The sequence below is a fragment of the Mauremys reevesii genome, linkage group 5 (assembly GCF_016161935.1).
Source record: "Mauremys reevesii isolate NIE-2019 linkage group 5, ASM1616193v1, whole genome shotgun sequence".
NCBI lineage: Eukaryota > Metazoa > Chordata > Testudines > Geoemydidae > Mauremys > Mauremys reevesii.
The window spans coordinates 68,986,148-69,006,935 of NC_052627.1; the positions used below are offsets into that span (position 1 = coordinate 68,986,148).

A 20,788-nucleotide genomic window follows, 5' to 3' on the forward strand; every position below is an offset into this window, starting at 1 on the left:
AAAATATACAGTTATCCGTCATTCTTTACTGGCATCCAACCTATTGCTGGAAAATGTCTAACTTGTTCTTAAAAGTCTAGTTTTGGTCATAGAGCATGAATAAATACATTAACACAAACTGTATGTCTGCAATGCTATCCCTTTCAAGCCAGAAACACTCATATTCTGATCTTTGAAAACACTCAGTTTTGTCAGACTGCATGTCCTAGATGTAGCTAAATTGTGATTAAAGTACCTCTGCTAGACAAGGGCATTTTTAGGAACTGTAGTATAAACAGTTATCAAGAAACTTAAGATATAACAATCATCCTTTCTAACTATAACACTTCTATCAAAATAATTCTTCCCACAATAAGTTGCTATCAGTAAAAGTACTGAAAATACTAAATAAATCCAGTACTATTATATATGAAACTTGCTGTTTTAAGAGCTATTATTTACTGATATATTGCTCTTGATAGACAAACTCCTAGCATCCTATTGGAGATTTGCAGTGTCACACACAATGTTAATTGGACATAGCCATCTCCTCCCCTAGGACTCCTCCCCTAAGGAGCAAATCCTTTGCAGCCATATTTCGAGTATTCACTTTAGTGGTAATGTTCCAATTGTACATGAATAAGCATTTACTATCTAAACTAGCATAAGAGTCTCCACCAGTGCTTCCGAAACTTGAGCACTGTTTTTTTTTCTTCAAAGGATTGAATTCTCATGGTCAGATGTAAAACTCTCAGGAGATTTTCAAAGTCACAAAAGGCAGCTCCCCTTTGTGCCTTTTCTGACAATCTCTCCCTTAACATTAATTTTCATCTTAAAGCCTATTTGTGAATCCAAATAACCTCTTAAAACTAATTCAGTATTTATAAAGGTAAAATGCTACCTGCCAGGATTCCTTGCCTGATGCACAAGAAATCCACAATCATAACTGCATTGTGGTGGATTGCACAATGCATAATATGCTTACACTGAAGGGTTATCAGACCTTCAATGTGGCTGCACCTAAAGAAAAAATATACCAATAAATACCAGTTTATACTCTTAAAAAGCCAGAAATATTTTCATACTACTCTCTGTTTCATACCACTTTGATTCCATTTAGAACTAACCACTGTCCGGGTTGGCTTGAAAAAAAAGTCCCAAAAATGTGCCATTTGTAAACCTTTACATTTTAATGGACAAAATGTTCTTTTCTCAGAAGATGATACCCAAAAGAGGAAGCTTTAAAGCATTACAGTTTATGTTCTGGAGCTGTTCAGACTGTTCTGGATTTCCATGTTTGTATATTTAGTATACAACTGTATTGAAGTTTTATGCAATACATGCTGTAGCTGCTTCAAAATGCTGAAGGTTACATTGTTTCATGGAACTGCATAGAGAAAAAAAACAAAACAAAATCCAAGACAGAACAATTCCAGTTTTCTAAAATATGGTTCCTAAAAACTATCTTCTCCTGTTCTTATCCAGTTAACAGGAGGGTGGAGAGGGAAATACTGTATATGTCTGGGAACTAGTCTCTGTAGTTAAAATGTTATATGATGTGCAATCTAAACAGTTTTGTGAATATAAAACTGTACACTTTTGAAGGAGGCAACAAAATGTGTAATCTTCTATTAGAATCATCCTCCTTTATTGAACATGGTGGTTTCTAAACATGACCTTCAGTAAAATAATTTCAGAATTCCATATGCACAAAGAAGCAGCAAAGAATCCTGTGGCACCTTATAGACTAACAGACGTTTTGCAGCATGAGCTTTCGTGGGTAAATACCCACTTCTTCGGATGCAAGTAGTGGAAATTTCCAGGGACAGGTATATATAAGCAAGCAAGAAGCAAGCTAGAGATAACGAGGTTACTTAAGTCTCTAAGGAAAAGGATAAATGGACACAAATCAGACATTAGGAATGGCAATATACAAAAACCTGTAGGAGAACACTTCAACCTCCCTGGCCACACAACAGCCGATCTTAAGGTGGCCATCCTGCAGCAAAAAAAACTTTAGGACCAGACTTCAAAGAGAAACTGCTGAGTTCCAGTTCATCTGCAAATTTGACACCATCAGCTCAGGATTAAATAAAGACTGTGAATGGCTTGCCAATTACAGAACCAGTTTCTCCTCCCTTGGTTTTCACACCTCAACTGCTAGAACAGGGCCTCATCCTCCCTGATTGATCTAACCTCGTTATCTCTAGCTTGCTTCTTGCTTGCTTATATATACCTGTCCCTGGAAATTTCCACTACTTGCATCCGAAGAAGTGGGTATTCACCCACGAAAGCTCATGCTGCAAAACATCTGTTAGTCTATAAGGTGCCACAGGATTCTTTGCTGCTTCTACAGAACCAGACTAACACGGCTACCCCTCTGATATATGCACAAAGGTATATCAAGTAGAGTATTTTGATATGCTGCTTTCCTGAAGGATGATCAAAGCTGTCTTAAACAATGCATTCTTGCTGTGCAATGCAGTTCTATGCTATCAGATTCCTTTGCTTTTATTTTTGTCCTGCTTGAATAGCTGTTTGCCAAACCTTATGCTTCTCCAGAACTTTGATAACTATCCTACAGAGAGATGTATGATGCAAACCCTTTAAGTATTCCTGTGCATCAAATGTCTGCATTGCTGTTAAAGACAACAGCTGGTCAAAGAGAAAAAGCATTGGGAAGGCTGACAGATACAGTAAGCATTGTGATTGAGGGGAGGGTGTTTGCCACTCTCTATATTACATTATACATATTAAGGTTGCAAAGCCAAGCACTCAATAGTTAAGAAATGACAAAATTGTCTCACACACACACACACACACACACACACACACACACACACACACACACCTACACCTACACCTACACCTACCTACCTACCTCATTCTTGTTCCCCCTGCATTTCAGGCAGGCTGCTCCTCTTCCATCACCTTGCTACCTGGGTAAAAGCAGAGGGAGCATGACAGCATAGGAAAGACAGGCACTTGAACTGAGAGGCTATCACCTCACCAGCCTGGAGCAATAATTGCAGTGAAATCCTGCTCAGTTCTTGCAGCCTTGGGCTGTACTATACCTGCTACAGATGAAATCTTCAGAAGATTTAGCTGCCAAACTCTGTCTCTGCTGTGCATGAGACATTTTATGACTTGGCCAAATTTGGACAAATGTTCATGGAGAGAGCAAAAGGCACTTCCCTAATACCAGAGTGAACACCCTGCCAAATTTCAAGTAGGCAGGATGGCACTAGAATTTCTCAACAGAACAGTTGTTTAAAAGAACAATTAACATGGGAAAAACAACACATTTTCCCTAATTTTGTTCTCAGAATCAGCTAAACTATTTTTCTGAACCTTTCAAAACAAAACAGAAAAAATAAATCCTGCCTGAGGCAGATACCTGGGATGCAGAATTACAGTACAAACAGTTTAAGCTTGGCAAGGTGATAAGCAACTGAAAATAGGGTCTTTATAATGGCAGCTGTTAGGTAACTGTAGCTATAGGCAATGCAGTATCTTAGGGTTTTATACCACCACTCATCAGCATGCTATCTGAGCACCTTCCACATAATTAAATTGTGATAATGAAGTCTGTAGCTGATTTTGTGGAATGTCCAGCCCAACTGCCAGAAGTGCCAGTTTTGAACTTCTCTAGAGTTAACCACAGACAGAGGAATTGTGGCATAAAGAGGTTCTGACCCATAGACAAGGTACCATACTATGGTGGAGGCATCCAACATGCATATGTTAAGCAACTCACAGTATTGGGGCTCACAGCAATGACTTTCAGTAATTAATGCAGCTGTGGAGTAGGTTCCACTTTTAAATGAAATTTCAAACTGAATTAAAAGGCAGGGCTGTAAGTACCAAAGTAATTGAAACCTTCTCTGGGTATCCTAAATGGTGGGACCTGAGAAGTAACTTGTGTAGCTTACGTGGTTTAGGGAGGCATTTTAATTTTTCCACAGTAGTTGGAGTTCATTAAATAGGTTTGATAAGTCTGAGTTTTAATAAAGCAGCAATGGTTCTTGTGATTTGGAAAGGGGCATGTCTGCTGATCAGTACAATATCAAACACACAAAGGGCCCGATTGCAGCACTTAGCCACTGGCCTCCATTGGAGGTGGTGTGGAGTCAGGATAGCTCTGCAAGGCATTGTGCCTCCAATACAGTTCCTCTCCAGAGCACAGCATGAGCTGCTCCTCCCCTTGGGTTAGTAGTGCTCTTGTTTGATTGATGTAGAATTTGAACATTAGGTTCTTTAATGTGTGCATTACTAAAATAACTCAAGGAATAAATGGTCAGCACAACAAATTTTTGACCTTTCAATAAGGTCTAATTGGCATGATTGTTTTCACAACAGCCTATGCCAATTCAGCACATCTGACTTCATCAATAAAGAAGAAAATCATAATTGAAAATGCCCCTAGCCAGTTTGCCGCAACACAGAATGTGAATGTACTTTAACATTTCCCAGTTTTTAATGTAACAAAGTTTGTTACAAGGATGAATTAACATTGAGCCCCTAGGATCAGTGTTTCTGGTGTTGCTCCTTGGATCATGTATCAGAAGGCTTAGGGACAGATTTGGTGCTGGAGTCACTGTTGCAAATGGCATTGTATCTAAATGCCCTCCCCCATTCTTGAGCAGGGAGAGACCAATGGGCTTGCTAGAAAATAATCAACCTCACAGGAGTTATGTGACCATGTTACAATGTTTATTCTCTATATGTAGCATCAGAAAACAGCGGCATTCTATAGAACCCCTGTGGAAGGTCTGAAGCAGCTCTGGAAGAGCACTTTAGTGCTCATGTACCTTGTGCATTATGAAACATGAAGGGGCTGACGAGACAGTCACTCAAAGCGCCAGTACTCCTACGTGTTTTAGGATATAATGTGAACCAGAACAATTAAATTCTTTTTTTCAAGCCAAAACCTTGACATTGGTGTTGATATTGGGTCTTTCCCAGGAAGTCTGGCACCCTTCCTCACTTCTGTTTAGCATATTAGTTACAGCTTGTTTCAAGCTGTTTCTCGTGAGCGCTCCTGAAAATGTAAATAGAACATAGAATCACTGCTCTCCAGTTCCACTGTCTAGGACAGTTCTGAAATCCCACTGTGGTATCCTAGCTATTGGACTAGCTGCAGCAAATTACTGTTTGAAGCTGCTGCCAACCGTGGAAGGTAACATATAACTGTATCTTAGATGAAGGTAACTGGGCCTCGACCCATTGATTTCAATGGAGGTTCGGAGCCTAAATACCTTTGAGGATATGGGCACTAGTTCCTAGAGGGCATTACACATTGTTGTAACTTGCTGACTTCTGACAGCCTAGGACTTTACATAGGAGATGGAATTTAGCTTTCTGGCATCCATCATATCAGTTTTTTATCTGTCAAGAGCAAAGTGGCAACCAAATGCTGTACTCTGACCCTCAGCAGCCAAGGTATAAATCCTAACCGAGGAAGAAAGTCACACTAGCATAGCTGAAACTAGAAGACAGCTTTGGAAAAAGTATATTAGATCAGTCAGTCAGTCTCCTTACAAATGCCGGATTATTCTGTATGCTATTTTTTCTAATGTTCTTTCCATTCTAACTTTAAATGCCCCAATCCATGCAGCTCACACTACACCTCTACCCCGATATAATGTGGTCCTCGGGAGACAAAAAATCTTACCACGTTATAGGTGAAACCGTGTTATATCGAACTTCTTTGGCCTTCGATTGGCAGACACTGATCCCCAGCTCTTTGGTCCCCAGCTAGTTTTCAGAGCTTCCCCTACTCTGCAAGTACCAGGGGCGGCGGGGGGGGGGGGGAGAGGTTGTCAACCCTCAGCCCGCTCACTCCTCCCCTTCCCCCAAGCCTCCATCCTTGACCTGACTCTTCTCCCCCCACCTCCTCCCCCTTTACTTCCCACGCTGCAGGGGAGGGAGGGGGAGCCTGCACGCTGAGTCCTTGCTCCTCCCCCTCCCTCCTGACTGGGGCAATCAGCTGGCTTGCAGTGTTTAGAGGGAAGAGGAGGGAGGGGGAGCCTGCACGCCGAGTCCTCGCTCCTCCCCCTCCCACCTGCCCCTGAAATGCCGCAAGCCAGCTGATTGCTGCAGGTGCTGGGGGAAGAGGGGGAAGGTGCTGATCCATGGGGTCTGCCGGTGGGCGGGAGGCGCTGTGAGGAGGGGGGACGTAGGGAGGCTGCCAGCTGTGGAGAAAGTAGGCAGCCAAATAATGTAAGAGTGGAGTGGAGTGAGGTGGCCTGGTTCCCAGTCGCCCGGGAGGAGTGGACGGAGCCAGTGGAGCTTGCGCCTGCTTCCCCCCCCCCCCCCCCGCCCGGAGGTCAGGGCGCAGGACAGGAAGTACAAAATCCCAACCCCTGAGCTCACTAGCGGCCTGGCCACTGGAGAAGCCAGACACCTGTGGCCTAGCTCCCAGTTGGGAGACTTCTGCAGCTTGTGACAGACCCGAGGACTGGCCAGATGCTGACCAGACCCCAGAGAAGCTGGTAAACCTGCCTGTGGCAAGTTACCCAGAGGAGCTGCCAAGCCTACCGCCAGCCTGGTACCCAGGGGAGCCCATGGTGCTTGACTCCTTGGAAGACTCTGTCCAGATGCAGGTACCTCTAGAGGGGGAGGTAGGAAGTAGCCCAGGGGCAGCCAACCCTAGTCTGGCTGCAGCACATCCAGAGCCAATATCAGTGTGTTGCAGTCAGGATCCCCACTGACACAGCAGGGCCCCAGGCTGGGGTGGAGTGGGTGTGTCCCCCCTGCCACCCAACGTGCAGGTGGCAGTCTCCCCCTCTCCCTGGTCCTTCAGAGCTAGGACCTGGGCCTCCTAAACTTATTTGTATGCTCAGCCCCTGCCTGGGGCCTGAGCTCCTGACTGTTTGCTGCCCCGCCCTGACCCAGGGCCTGGGCTTGCTAATATTAAACTGTTCGCTCAGCCTCTGCCTGGGGTGCTGACTGTTTGCCGCCCAGCCCGGCTAATTCCCTGACCTAAGTAGTGAGGTGGCCTGGTTCCCCGCCGCCCCAGAGGGGGACAAGCCCTGGCCGAACCCCTACATGGAGCATTGCACAACTTTAAATGAGCATGTTCCCTAATTGGGCAGCAACGTAACAATGAAACAACATTAACCAGGACGACTTAAAGTGAGGAGTTACTGGACTATCATTCAGAGCCCTGTTTAATAAGATCTTCACCACTTGTGAAACATTACTTAATAGAAGGTATTTCCTTATGAGTGGTCACAGCTCTTTAAGAATTTCCCCAGCCAATTAGAGATATCTTCCAAGATCATGTTAATTTGGTTGGTTTGTTTCAACTTTCATTGCAGAATCATGTACATTCAATATATAACTTCTTAAAATACGATTGTTATATTCTCACATTTCATTTTGAAAGATTCCCTCTGCCTGTGTTTGAAGAATGATTGTTCAAAAAGGCCCATTATCCTACACTCAGAGAAAATTAAACATAAAAGATCAGAATGAAAATTATGGAACCAGCAAGATTCATATGTCTACACGCTCTATCTTGCTGTTTCCCTGTCTTATATTTTCATGTTATGTTAGCATGTCAATTCTTACAATGTTTTCATATTAGTCTTCTGAATACATGGCATGCTGGTAGCAGTATGTAAATAATAAGCAACAATAATACACAGGAAATGCTCTGATAGATCATCTGCTCCAGCACCCAAGAATGAAGGACTATTCCTTACCATACACTTTCTAGGGCTTTTTCTAGTCTTATATGTGTCACTCATCTAATAGAACAACTTGGCTACTGCATTTTCTTTCTGAGATAGCTAACATTATTAGGAGATGGGTTTTTTGCTCAGACAAGAAGTGAAATCCTAAGATGATTCACTGTCACCTTAAATGCCTGATTCATTTCCGTTCCAGAATACAGTGAAAAAAATCAGAAAAATGTTTACTTTGAGGAGTTATTTTAAACATACAGAGCATACTTTCTCTTTGTCACCTTGTCTGTAATACTCAGTCCTACAGAATATTAAACATTCTTACTGTTTAAACTAACCTCTAAGTACTGTGTGTTTGCACATTTAAAAAGTACAAGGCTAAGCAGCAAACAACTGAAGAATAAAAAGTGATCTCAGATTGAGTTGCAATGCAGCTTTTTTAAAAAAATGAACATGTTCTGTAGCAATCTCTAGTTTCTGAGCAGATAAAATAATTCTGTGAAATCCCTGTTTTATGCTGACTTCAGTGTCTGTAACAAAGCAAAGTTTCCAAACAGCTGAAAACTCCCTCTTGCCTTGATGATTTCCAAAAGGAAAGGTACTCCTTAAATGGGCATAACTGGTGTGTGATTGGTTAGAGAACTACAAAGGAGGCTGAGTCAGGGTGACCTGCTGAAGTCAGGCTATATCTATAGAACTGGGGGAGGACATGGGGATAGAGGGAGGCGTGCAGTTTTACCAGAATGTTTGAACAAGACAAAGAACAGCTCCAGCAACCAAATAAGGAAGTCTGACTTGGAGTATTTCAGAATACAAGCGTTTCAGGGATTTTAGGAAAGCTGAAGGAAGGAATGAGTACTTGTGCAGCAATCCACTTTCTTTTTTTAATGGCAGGGATGGTAAATATGGAGAATCATGCACACAAGAATGTTTTTATCCTTCTTTAATCCTCTGTCAGCAAAGCTCAAGATGGATTTGTCCCTTTTTCTCATTTTTCTGAAAACTTTTTGAGGATTTGTGTTTTAAAAAGAGTGATCATAGACACCATTGTTTAACGGCCTGAAGACAAATTATTTCTTCCTTTGCTGACAGAAAAGCCAAAATTAAATTGCAAGCATTATGCACATTTGTGGCACACCCTACTAGAGAGTCCATATGAAAAGAAAAAGTCAAACTGAATGAATGTAGAGAGGATACAGATACTATTGAGAAACTGAATCTGCTTTTGGGAGGAGAGGGGAAGTATTGCGGTGGGTGTGGGGGGAGGAAGAGTAGGACTGTGTAAGCCTCAATACCTTCAAATAATCATATCCAAGCCCCCGAAAAATCCCGGTAGAAACCTTTTTTTATTATAATCAAATTGATGGGAGAATGTTCCTTGATACCAGAAACTGGCTTCCGCTACAGAATTTGGACTCAGCTCTACATTTCACTTGCATCCCAGCCCAATTCCAAAGGACATTTGGATACAAAGTTTTGATTTGGGCTTACTCTGATATCTGTGAGAAAACTAAAAAAAGTAAACTGATTTGATAAATAGGCACTACCAGTGACAGAGATACAGAACACCCTCCCCCAGTTCTCTAGGCCTGCTAAGGCAATATAAAGCTTTGTTCGGATGGAGGAGGAGCTGCAATACAGAGTGAACCCTGGAGGAAGCTGGAACACAGAAAACTAAATGGTTGTGGACATAAACGTCAGCAATAACACTTAAATTAGCACATCACCTTGCAGTTTTGTTCTGGTTCCAAAATGTTTGCAAGAGGATGTTTGTTAAGATCTCGTCCTCCTTTATGATAAACAGTTAAAGACACTCTGGGCTTGTCATCCTGAGGAAAGGTAAGAACTATTTCCTTTATCTTTTAAATATTGAGAATGGATCAACTCATGGACTGTTACTGGGAAGCATTTTCAAGTCTGAGGGAGCAAACGGGGGTTAAGCCTGACTCAGAAGACAAGCTTCTGTGTAGTTCCTGACAGGCCTCACTATTGCAGCAGCTGTATTTTACCAAAATGTGACTAACATGCACAGCATTACAATACCAATGGTGTTAAGGGGGTGAGGGGAATATGGGCAGGGACTAGAGCCAGGAACTGGGAATCAGGATTTAGGGGCTACACTTCTGTCTGTCACCATCTTAGGCAAGTCACCAAACAGTTTACCCACATAAAACTTAGGTATGCTTTTCTGGCTTAGAGCAGTGTTGGAAAGCTGCATCAGTGTTTGTCAATATGCTTTGAGTTCCACTGCTGAAGATCACTACTCAAAATTTATTATTACAAATCAACATGAAAGAAGCGACAGTATAAAGCAGTGGCTCTCAGTCTTTCCAGACTCTTGTACCCCTGTCAGGAGTCTGATTTGTCTCGTGTATCCCAAGTTTCACCTCACTTAAAAACTACTTACTTACAAAATCAGACATAAAAATACAAAAGTGTCATAGCACACTGTTACTGAAAAATTGCTCACTTTCTCATTTTTTACCTCATAATTATAAAATAAATCAATTGGAATATAAATATTGTACTTACATTTTAGTCTACAGTATATAGAGCAGTATAAAAAAGTCACCTGTATGAAATGCTAGTTTTTTACTGACTTTGCTAGTGCTTTTTATGTAACCTGTTGTAAAACTATGCAGATATCTTAATGAGTTGATGTACCCCCTGGAAGACCTCTGCATATCCCTGGTATAAAGGACACTCTTGAAACCAATCAAAGTAAGCCATAACAAGATATCTGCAATTCCATGTTACTCTTTTCTCAAGTTCCCTCCTCTTTACCTTTAAAGCCCTATGGGACCCTCCACACTCTACATCAAGTGAACTTAAGTTCTATTAAGAATAAATTTGAATTAAAATATATCCTCTGGATAGGTGAATTAAAGCAAAAGACAAAGACAATTGTGGCAAGGTGCTGCGTATAAAGGAGTGGGATAGCAGATAAGTGCAAGGAAACTATTTTCTTTGACTAATAAGGGAATGCAGAGTGCTAAACAAATTAAGGGCAAGCACCAATGTCCTGGCATGCTGATTGGAGCAGAAAAATATAATACAATTGCTTTTATAACTATAATCTCACACAATCATAAAAAAATAAATATAGATGGATTGGTAACTGTGATGGAATGAGAGGGAATGGCAGGAAAGGTTAAATAAATGCAAAGCAACAGGAAATGGAATAAGAAGACAAAAGGAAGAAGGACACTGAGACGGGATAGAAGCCGAGTTGGAAAGAGAAAAGAGCAATGTAGAGGAACACATTTATAATAACCTGCTGTGGGTTATTAGTGAGGTTTGAAATTCAGATCTTTAGCACCAAAACATAGGCTTGTACCCCCTGAGGTAATGGAGAAATTCCTTTTCCTGGTAACTGTAGCGGACTCTTCTCTACTTTAACTAGCCACTGGTGGAGGAGATGCTATTCTTAACCCTCATTTTACCCATGGAGTACAGGCAGACTGAGACTAGCAGCTGAGGAGAAGGAAGTGATTGGGGGAAGCCAGAAGCCAGCAGACAGAGGAATATCCAGCGTTCAAACTGTTCAGTGCAGTTTGTCTACTGACAATGGTGGCATCCATGGGCTCTACCAGGGTGGGTGGGGAAAGATGGAGAGTAGCTGTTAGTGGGGAAGCCTCATCCTTGTTGCTCCACCATTGCTGTTTCCAGTTCTTGCCAAGAGTCATCTCTTCCCCTGGCCCTTGTGTCGTTCTGAGAGATCCACTGGTTAGGTGAGCAGGCTTGGTGGGAAGGTGCTAACATCTCCCATTCTCCTCCCACTTGGAACAATTTCCAAGAAATCTTCATGAGGAAAAAAGTCAGATATTTTCTCCCTTTTAGTTCCCCTCCTGTTAGCCGCTCCCTCCACTCTCTTCCCCCACAAATAGGGGTGTGGTTGAATCCAAGGGTTCTAAAAACCTGTAAGTATGCCTCAGGCACCAGTGTTTTAGCTGCCTTCTCTTCCATAGTCTTTTTATAATCAAAATGGCAACGTAATAGCAAGTCTAATTATATCATTTTAATAGCTCAATGACCAAAAGGCTTTCCTGTAGTCAGAAAAGTAAATCAATTAACATTACTGTGTAGAACGCTTAAATGTCCAGTCATTTGAGCCATGCTTCACATGCTGTAAATACTTCCTTTAGTATGGTAGTTTAATCCGAGGCAATTTACTTTGAGGGTGGCTACCTGTCTATTTTTCTAAAGCCTGTTACCTAAGCAAAAGCAATTTTCCTTTTGTGTGTGTGTTACACAATTTAAACTAGTTTAAGTAGCCTGGAAAAAATCTCTTGCTGCTATTGCTTTGTTTTGATTACTTTTTTATTTTATCACATTAGTGGAGCAGGGACTGGAAATCATATCTGGCTTTCAAATGCTGGAGATACTTGGCTTTCTCTCATTGTAAAGTACAGAACCTTAATATGCTATCTTGGGATCTTTGGTGATGGTAAGGTGTGATATAAATAAGAGATCTTGTGTGCTTAAATTATTTGTCTTTCAGAGTACTGATGATTTATTCTCTAGAATCTTTTTTTTTTTTTAAGAACTGGTTAATTCTGTCATTGTGGACTTTTCCAACATGAAATAATTTAGAATAAAACATATTCTATAGTCCACTGTCGTCATCTCTCAAAAGCAGGAGAAGCTGAGTAGAGCGGGATGCCTGTACTGTAAAATCCTATGGGCTCTCCCGAGATCATGCTATGAATTCCAGGAGGACGATGTACATGCCAACTGCCCCAGTTTGGGAGGCATAAAACATCACTTTTCCACTCTGGCCTTCCAAAAAGAGCTCTAATTCCAATGCATTTCAATATTAAATGTGTTGTGTTCCTCTCCTCGGTTGTCGCTATTCAGAGCTCTCAAACGTTGGCAGGTGCAGTATGGGAGAGGAATCAGTTTTATCGATTGTAATTAGTTGGGAAAAGGTTAAAGTTTTGCAATTGTTGGCATTGCAGGCCTCACTCTGAGCATCTTACAGTAATGGTGTAAATAAGGTTTATTTCCTTTGGAAGATAACTGAATTGAGCACTTGATATCATTATGACTCTAGCCAATTGTTGTGTGAATCAGCCTGAACACTAGCAAATTGTTCAATGGTGGCTTCATTACTGGCAACTAACTAATTAATCCTGTTGGAACTATGGCATGATGCACAGTTTCCATTGGGCTAGACCAATTTAAAACAGATTTTATAATCCTGAACTGACGTTCAGTTTTGAATTGAAGATCCTTAAATTTTTAAGGCCAGAAGGTACCATTATGACCATCCGTATGTACCTCTGTAGTGTGGCAACCCCCTTCACCAGTATAAGACAAATCATGGAATCTCACCAAGTAATTTCTGCAGCAAGTTCATAGCATTTTGTTTGAGCTATAGCGTATGTTTAGACAGACATCCAGCGTTGATGAAAAGACTTCAAGAAAAAAATCCAGTCTTAATCAGAAACTGCACATTGTAATAAAGCATGTAATAATGCTGTCCATTTAGTATAGCAACTGTTATTGCTCAGGATCCAGGGGCGGCTCCAGGACCCAGCATGCCAAGCGCGTGCTTGGGGCGGCAAGCCGTGGGGGGCGCTCTGCCAGCACCGGCGGACCTCCCGCAGGCGTGCCTGAGGAGGGCCTGCGGGAGGTCCGCCGAAGCCGCGGGACCAGCGGACCCTACGCAGGCAAGCCGCCGAAGGCAGCCTGCCTGCCGTGCTTGGGACAGCAAAATGCCTAGAGCCGCCCCTGCCACGATCTCAAAATGTTGTATTTCACAGTGCAGGAAAGCCAGCTATCTCCAGTATTTGAAGGAATTTCAACTTCCTGCTGTAATAATACTTAAATACACATTTATTTGGAGCTTCTAGTGCTACTGTAATACAATCAGGGTCAAAACCCCATTGTTCAGGGCATTGTACAGACACATTAAAATACAGTCTCTGCCCTAAAGATGAAATATACATTTAAAGAACTATATTTAGACCCTGAAATCAATTCTATAGTAGTTGCAGTGCTTTAAGAGCATCTCCCTTCCACCGTACACTTTGATGAACTGCTCCTAATCTCCTTAGAATATCCACCCTAAAACTGGCTTTTTAAAATAATTGTTTTTCAAAGGAGATTCTATTTTAAAGTACCATTTAAAATTGAGTGATACTGTCAATTACATAATTATTGTAAGTAGTTCAATCTAGTCTTCAAGTGTCAGTTTAGAGTTCTGCATTGACAAATCAGTTAAACTGAGCTCAGATTAACACAAATTATCTCCAAGTTGTGTCAAATCAAGTCTTCATTTGCTAAAGAGTTTCACAATGGTATTCAAAATACTAACCCATACCAACTAAAAAGAATGGCTTTTTAACTTTTATCAGCTCCCAAGAATTCTCTGTTCTATTAATGGCTCCTATCATCAACATCCCAACAGTGGATACAAATTACTTACTGATTCCTTCCTGCTCTTTTGTATGTCTTTTCACTTTTTGTTTGTCTTATCATAGTTGCCAGTATATTGATCGGTTTCTGTTCATTGGCTTAATGTGGGTAGGAGCAGGACCGGTGCAAGGATGTTTCGCGCCCGAGGCGAAACTTCCACTTTGCGCCCTCTCCTCCGTGCTCCCGCCCTGAGGTGTCCCCCTTGTGGCAGCTCCCCACCCTCCACCCTGAGGCGCCCCCCCCCAGCTCATCCCTGCCCCGCCTCCTCCCCGAGCACGCCGTCGCCGAAGATCCGGCTGCCACGGTCGCTGCCGAAGAAAATGGCGCCCCCCAAATCCTAGTGCCCTAGGCAACCGCCTAGGTCACCAAAATGGTTGCACCGGCCCTGGGTAGGAGTTACCTGATTTACTTTCATGTCTTTCAAGTCCCAAAATTACCCAATTTGTGAGGAATATAAGTATCTCCTCACATTTATTACTGAAAATGATTTACATCAGAAATTAAAATAATGTAACGTGGTATAGAAGGAGTCATTTACACTAAGGGAAGGAATGCAAAAGCATTTCAAGTTTCCTACATAAATAATTCTGTATCCTCCTTTTTGGGGTCTTTGACACATAGTGTGTCTCACATAGAGAGGCAGAAATAGAGCAGTGAAGTAGGATTCAGGAGACCTGGGTTTTGTTCCTGGCTCTGTCACTTGTGAATTTAAGCCTCTTCACCTTCCTGTACCTCAATTTCCTCCATGTGTAAAATGGAGGTAATGATACTGACCTTATTTATATAGCACTTTGAGATCTAATGATGAAGAGCAAGGTATATATTATTATTTGGGCCTTGCCATGGTGAGCTTCACGTGCACCTCCTATTCACAGTTACGTTTGTTGAATCACAGTTGGGAGAGTATCTCATGATAACTTGATGTGTGAAAGTGTCCTTTGTTTTGCCTTTGCCTTCCAAACTCATTAAATGGCATTCCTCCTTTTTTCCTCAAAGCTCTCTTCCAAAAATGTTTAGTGCAACACAGTTGGTCTCACTGAGCTCATTGGCATGGTTTCTACCAATTTCCTATCCTCTGCTGTTAATTTGTTTAATTATTAGTAAATAAGAATCGGAAGGTATAATTAAGGGTAAAGCAGTTTAGTGGTACTATCCAGAAGTAGGGATTTAGTGTCATGCAGATTGCCTATCTACAGCCATTACTGGCTGACAGTTACACTCCTTGTTTTAATGTGAGTGGGTAAGATGCTATGTTCAGTAAGTATAACCAACCTAAAGCCAAACATAGTTCTGTTCCAGGCGTGGATGTTGATGAGAACAGGAGTTCTTAGGTGAAAATTTCTGAGGGCATGCCTATCTTACAATCAGAGGTGTGACTGTAACACCTGTAGACATACCCGAGCTAGCTTTGATCCAGCTAGCTTAAATAACAATAGTAGTGAAGCTGCTGAAGCACAGGCTGTAGAAACCTGCCCAGGACACTGGGGGTACGTCTACTGCACATTGACTGCAATGTGAGCCTGGGATTAGTAGAACTCGAGTTAATTTAGGTCTTGAGCATCTACAGTCACTTGTAACCCAAGATTAGGAATTGCTGAACCCAGGTCTTAATCTGGGGCTCTAGCATCTACAGTACAGGTATGTCTACACAAGGATAAAAAACCCTTGGCTGGATAGGGGTCGAGGCAGTCAGGGGACAGAGAGCAGGGGGGTTGGATAGGAGGTGAGGTCCCAGGGGGGTGGTTAGGGGCAGGGGGTTCCGGGAGGGAGCAGTGAGGGGACAAGGAGCTGGGGGGGGTTGGATGGGTCAGGGGGTGGGAAGTTGGAGATCGGGGGCAGATAGGGGGCAGGGGCCAGATTGTTTGGGGAGGCACAGCCTTCCCTATCCGGCCTCCATACAGTTTCGGAACGCCAATGTGGCCCTCAGGCTAAAAAGTTTGCCCACTCTGAGCTAGCCTGTGCTGCCACCCATGCTTTGTGGCTTCCCTGCTATTGTTACTGGAGTCTGGAGCTAGTTAGATCAAAGCTGGTTGGGTATGTTTGCACATACTGCAGTCACACCTCCCATTGCATTGTATACATACCCCGAGTCCTCACTCATCTTGAGTTTGTCTGCTGCTATGTTGCTGCTAATTTAACTTTGCTCTGAATTTACTTGCAAAGCTGAAGCTACCTTCCACATCAGCAAGTGGAAAGCTTTTGGTTGACTCAAATTAAATAGAATAAAGGTGAGAGGCAGAAGGATGCTCCCTATTCTCCACACTTTTTTTCCTCTCTCCACAAAAACAAGCATCGACATCCCACTGGTGTTTTTAGTGGAACATGTAATAGTAATAACATTTTAAGAACACGTTTGTCATCCTGGGAATATTTAACATGTTGAAAGTATAATTAAATAACAAAATAACTTGCTGGCAACACACAGCATCAGTAGATGTTCCCTGAACTCTGACACCATCTTCCAGTAGGTCAACAAGGCACAATAGAATGTTTATAAAACATGTGATGGAGGCACCTAATAGAACAGTATAAATATTCTGAAGAAAGCCCCTAATTTAGTTCTAATCTGAAAAGTCAGGAATACTGAAGGTTGGAATGCTGCTCAACTCCAAGGGATAAGTATAAACATCATTTAAAGCGTCCCCCCCCCCAACAAAAATTAACTGAAGTATAACTCCCCTCATTCTAGATTTTCATTAAAATATGTGGATGTGCTACTATACTCTGCTGTTGTGCACTATGGGTGAAAGTGATGTGGCAGGCTAGGAAATATAAATAAACTGTGTGTGTTTTGCTGGACGGTTAACCCCAGCTCCAGTGGAAAAATTTCTAACTGCTGCCATTTCAGGAATATGTTAATTCCAGAGAATTCAGACTGTTTCCTTTCCTCTCACATGCAGCTTTTCTTCATTTATGAGAGATGTCTGCACAGTTTGTAATGGAAATGGGCACAAAAGTATTGGAAAAAGAGGGTATTGCTGCACCATGGTAACGTGCAGCTAAAGATTTTTTGAGCAAAAGTTTTTTTTAAAAATCCAAACCCTTGGTGTGCTAAGGAGAGAGTAATTTAAAACTTAGCAGACTATACTGATTCAGAAGAATATCCTGAAAAGCAAATGTGACAAACCATAGGAAAAACATCAACTTCACTGCAGTTTTCAGAAATGTAATTCTTTTATTAATCACACTGAAGAATTCTCAGTAACTCTGGAGGACTCTTATTATGAAGTTGCTAGAGCTAGAAAACGTTTGTGAAGAATCACTGAGTCATGAAGTTGGTGTTCTCTTCTCTCTGACTAATCTGTATATAATATTGAGAACCTGCTATACTCCACTTCAGTCCCAAAGTGCTGGCTTTACTGCTACAACGGATCTGCCTGTCTCTATCTGAAAAAGTTGTACTATGGCATTGTGATAATAGATAAAGTAGGCATTGAAAAGGTAAGGTGCGATGATGCTGTTTATGTATGCTGCGTGCTTTTTTGATCAGGTAAATCCATGACTAAAACATAGTGATGGAGAATGAAAGGTCAGAGCAACTGAAGACTTTTTTTAATGTGATCTTGGTGATTGCAGCTCTTGCAAGTAGTTTTTTTTATTAATATTTACTATCTCTTACAGTGTTAGCCACTTTTTCTGTAACTGCAGCCAGGCTCAGAAATGCACTTTATTTGCAGTCTTTGGCATCAAATTCATTTTTCTAAGTACATTTGGGATGCTAGTGTGGCGGCAGCAGCAGCAGCTGCGGGGTGTGGTGTGTGTGTGTCTCAACATCGGCGAACCGATTGCAGTATATGATAGAGCTGTAAAATAGTGAGGGCCCTTGCAGCCTTCTTTTTGTAGATTTCTCTCAACTTGATAAAAGAACTTGTGGATTAAAACAGAGTTAGCCACAGGCAGGAGACTCCAGATATTTTAGAAAGTTTATCACCCAAAACGTTATGGTTTGTTATCAAAATCATAATCTTTGTATGCTTCTTGGAGTCTGTGCTGTATGCAAAATGCATTTGGGTTCCTATCATTTATATACTATCTCGCTGTTAGTTTATTTTTGTAAATGTTTATAATTGAGTGTTGAAAGGAATGTCACAGTGTTACCTAACAACTTTGTCATTTACACAGCAAGTGCTTTTGGTGCTGCTTGAATTTTTTTTTATTATTATTGTTTTTAATAATGTATAGCAGACATTTGTTTAAATTTTGATTGTGAAGACAAAAATATATGAGAGTTTCCTGGCAGCCGGCAAGTAATTAGAAAGGATGCTGGGAAAAGTAAGCCTTGCCTTCCTCATAATGATGTGTTTATAGGAACTTGGAAAGCAGAGATATGCATTGTCTATCAAAGAGAAACCAATGTCTGCTGTTGGAACATTTGGATCAATGTTAAGCTAAGGAATATGATGCTGTGCAGCTCATATCTAAAAAAAAGAATGGACACATCTCATATTTGATTGGACACTGAGGTCAAGGAGCCACTCTTCTCAATATTTTTTGGGTTGTACTGAACTGCAACCACTGGTCTGGAGGAGCAAATATGTTTTCTGGCAAGGATTTCATGGGGTGTGCTATTTGTACTGTGGTGTGCTGTTTCAGCTGCCACCTGGAAAGTATTGTGTTTATGGTCTGTGCACACCATACTTCACTGAAGGCCTTGTTTGGTCAGTCGATCTGTCTGTCTATCTAATATAATATAAATAATAGTGTTGCTCTAATTGGAGCCCCAATAACTGCCAGGAACCCAGACCTAGTTTATGATTCACTGTACAAATAGCAGACATGGAAGGATTAAAAATTAAGACTGATAACATGAAGAATGGGCAAACCATAGCCATTTCAGTGGTTTTGGTCAACTTGATCAATCCACACAATGTCCTGAACCTAATTTGAATCACTTGAGTCAGTATTCTGTTCTCACAAGTTTTTGGCGCAGTTTTTCAAAGTAAGATTTTGTCACTTCCTACATTTGGTTGGGCAAGGAATACTGTAAGAATTGCCTTTGACATGGTATTTCAACACTTGTTCTCTTGGCTGGAACCAAAAACTCAAGGATTGGGCTGATAAAAGGGACCAGAGCAGGTAGCTGGGGTATGCATTCCCCAGAAATGCTCATTTTAAGTTTGGTTGGAAGATTACGGTCTTGTTTTGTTCAACCATTTATTTGTTCCTAAGTATGATAGTGAACCAGCAGTGTTTTAAAATGGACTTCACTAGAACTGGGTATTAGGCAGCCTTAGGGACAAATTTATAATAGAAAGCTTTGTTATGAAGATACATTGTGTATTCACTTTCCTAGTGACCACCAAAATATTGGTTGCAGCAGTAATATGAGAACTAATCATCAATACAATTACATATTTCAAGACTAAATGTGAACTCATACAAAATTCCCCAGTTGTTTTGTTCTTGTGCTAATTTGCAGAAGTGGCATTTCAAAACTCTTACTATAAAAGAGTGAAAAGAAGTAAAGCTGTTTTTTTAGCTCCATGATAAAGCATAGCCAAAAGTTTTGGTCCAGCATTGGCTTCTTCCCATCACAAATTCTTTACAAGCAAGTTTGTGGTCCATTAGGGTGATGTGCAGTTTTTGGCCTTTATGGGGGGGAATATTTCAATATCTTGACAATGACTAAATTGATACAGGTTTGCATCCTGTGTGAATGTATGACCATCTGAGCAAGTAATAGAGAAGGCAGAGGAGTACGGTGTTTGATCTTTTAGCAGTTAGTTTTACACCTTGCTCATAAAGGGCATGCAATTAAATGAAGAAAATAAAGTATATGTTCAAAGACAGCATTAATTGTATTTTAGCTGAGCAAAAGGGTAACTTCAAGGATGGTGATTTGAATCAGCACTCTGTAAGTGTGCGTGGTTTATTTATGCACCAGTATATAGCCACCTCATTAAATATAAAAGCTGATGGAATACTAGGAAAGTGATTTGTCAAATAATTTGAAGAAAAATAACCAAATGCTTCAAATAAGGAATTCACCAAATAGCATTCAACCAGTTATACTCTTCAGTAGCTCTGAATATGACATCCCATGCATTCCTTCTGATTTTTATCCACACCAAAAGTTTTCAGACACCAAGGAGTATAGTGTAGCATCAGTCTACATGGGGTTACTTGTGTAGATCTCTGTGCACCTAAATTACTGGTAGATGATGAATTGACATTATGTAGAAAGATATGGAGACAAAGACTTGGCCCCCGAAATATTAATATCTAAGATGAAATTGTACAAAATGGGAATGGGAGCAATGAAAAGCTATATAATTGAATGCTGAAGTACACATCTGATTAGTTCCATATTTTTTCAATGGAATATCTTATGCTTTTGGGGTTTAAACTTTTCCATTTGTTGTTTACGCTTCAGAGGAGTAATCTGAGATTTATTGGCCTTTTGAAATCTGTTTTCAGAGAGCCTTGGAGGAGAGTGTGGAGGCATGGGAGACTGGGGAAGGACAGGAGTTCCAGGCTTATTGGTTTAGAAGAAGGCCCAGAAATGAATGAGGGAGAGACCTGAAGAAAAGATAAGCTGTATGGCTTGGGGAGAGCAGAGGGGCAAAGGGAGAAAGAATCAAGAGTATAGAAATAGGTAGAGGATAGGTGTTTGAGATTATTCTCCCAAAAGGTAAATTTGATACTATAGTTCATTGTTTTAAATTTTTACTTTTTTCATTTTATTGAACTATTAAGTC

General features: G+C 41.2%; 1 protein-coding gene and 1 long non-coding RNA gene across 7 annotated transcripts in view; one reads left to right on the plus strand and one right to left on the minus strand.

The window, feature by feature from the left end:
• The window catches only part of PALLD (palladin, cytoskeletal associated protein), a 321,327-nt gene that overhangs the window by 207,261 nt on the left and 93,278 nt on the right, over positions 1-20,788 (plus strand). The window lies entirely within an intron of this gene.
• Positions 1,019-3,556, minus strand: LOC120406832. The gene is made up of 3 exons (XR_005599618.1): positions 3,054-3,556; positions 2,861-2,918; positions 1,019-1,366 (listed from the first exon to the last, which is right to left on the minus strand). It is a non-coding gene; the product is annotated as an uncharacterized LOC120406832 (long non-coding RNA).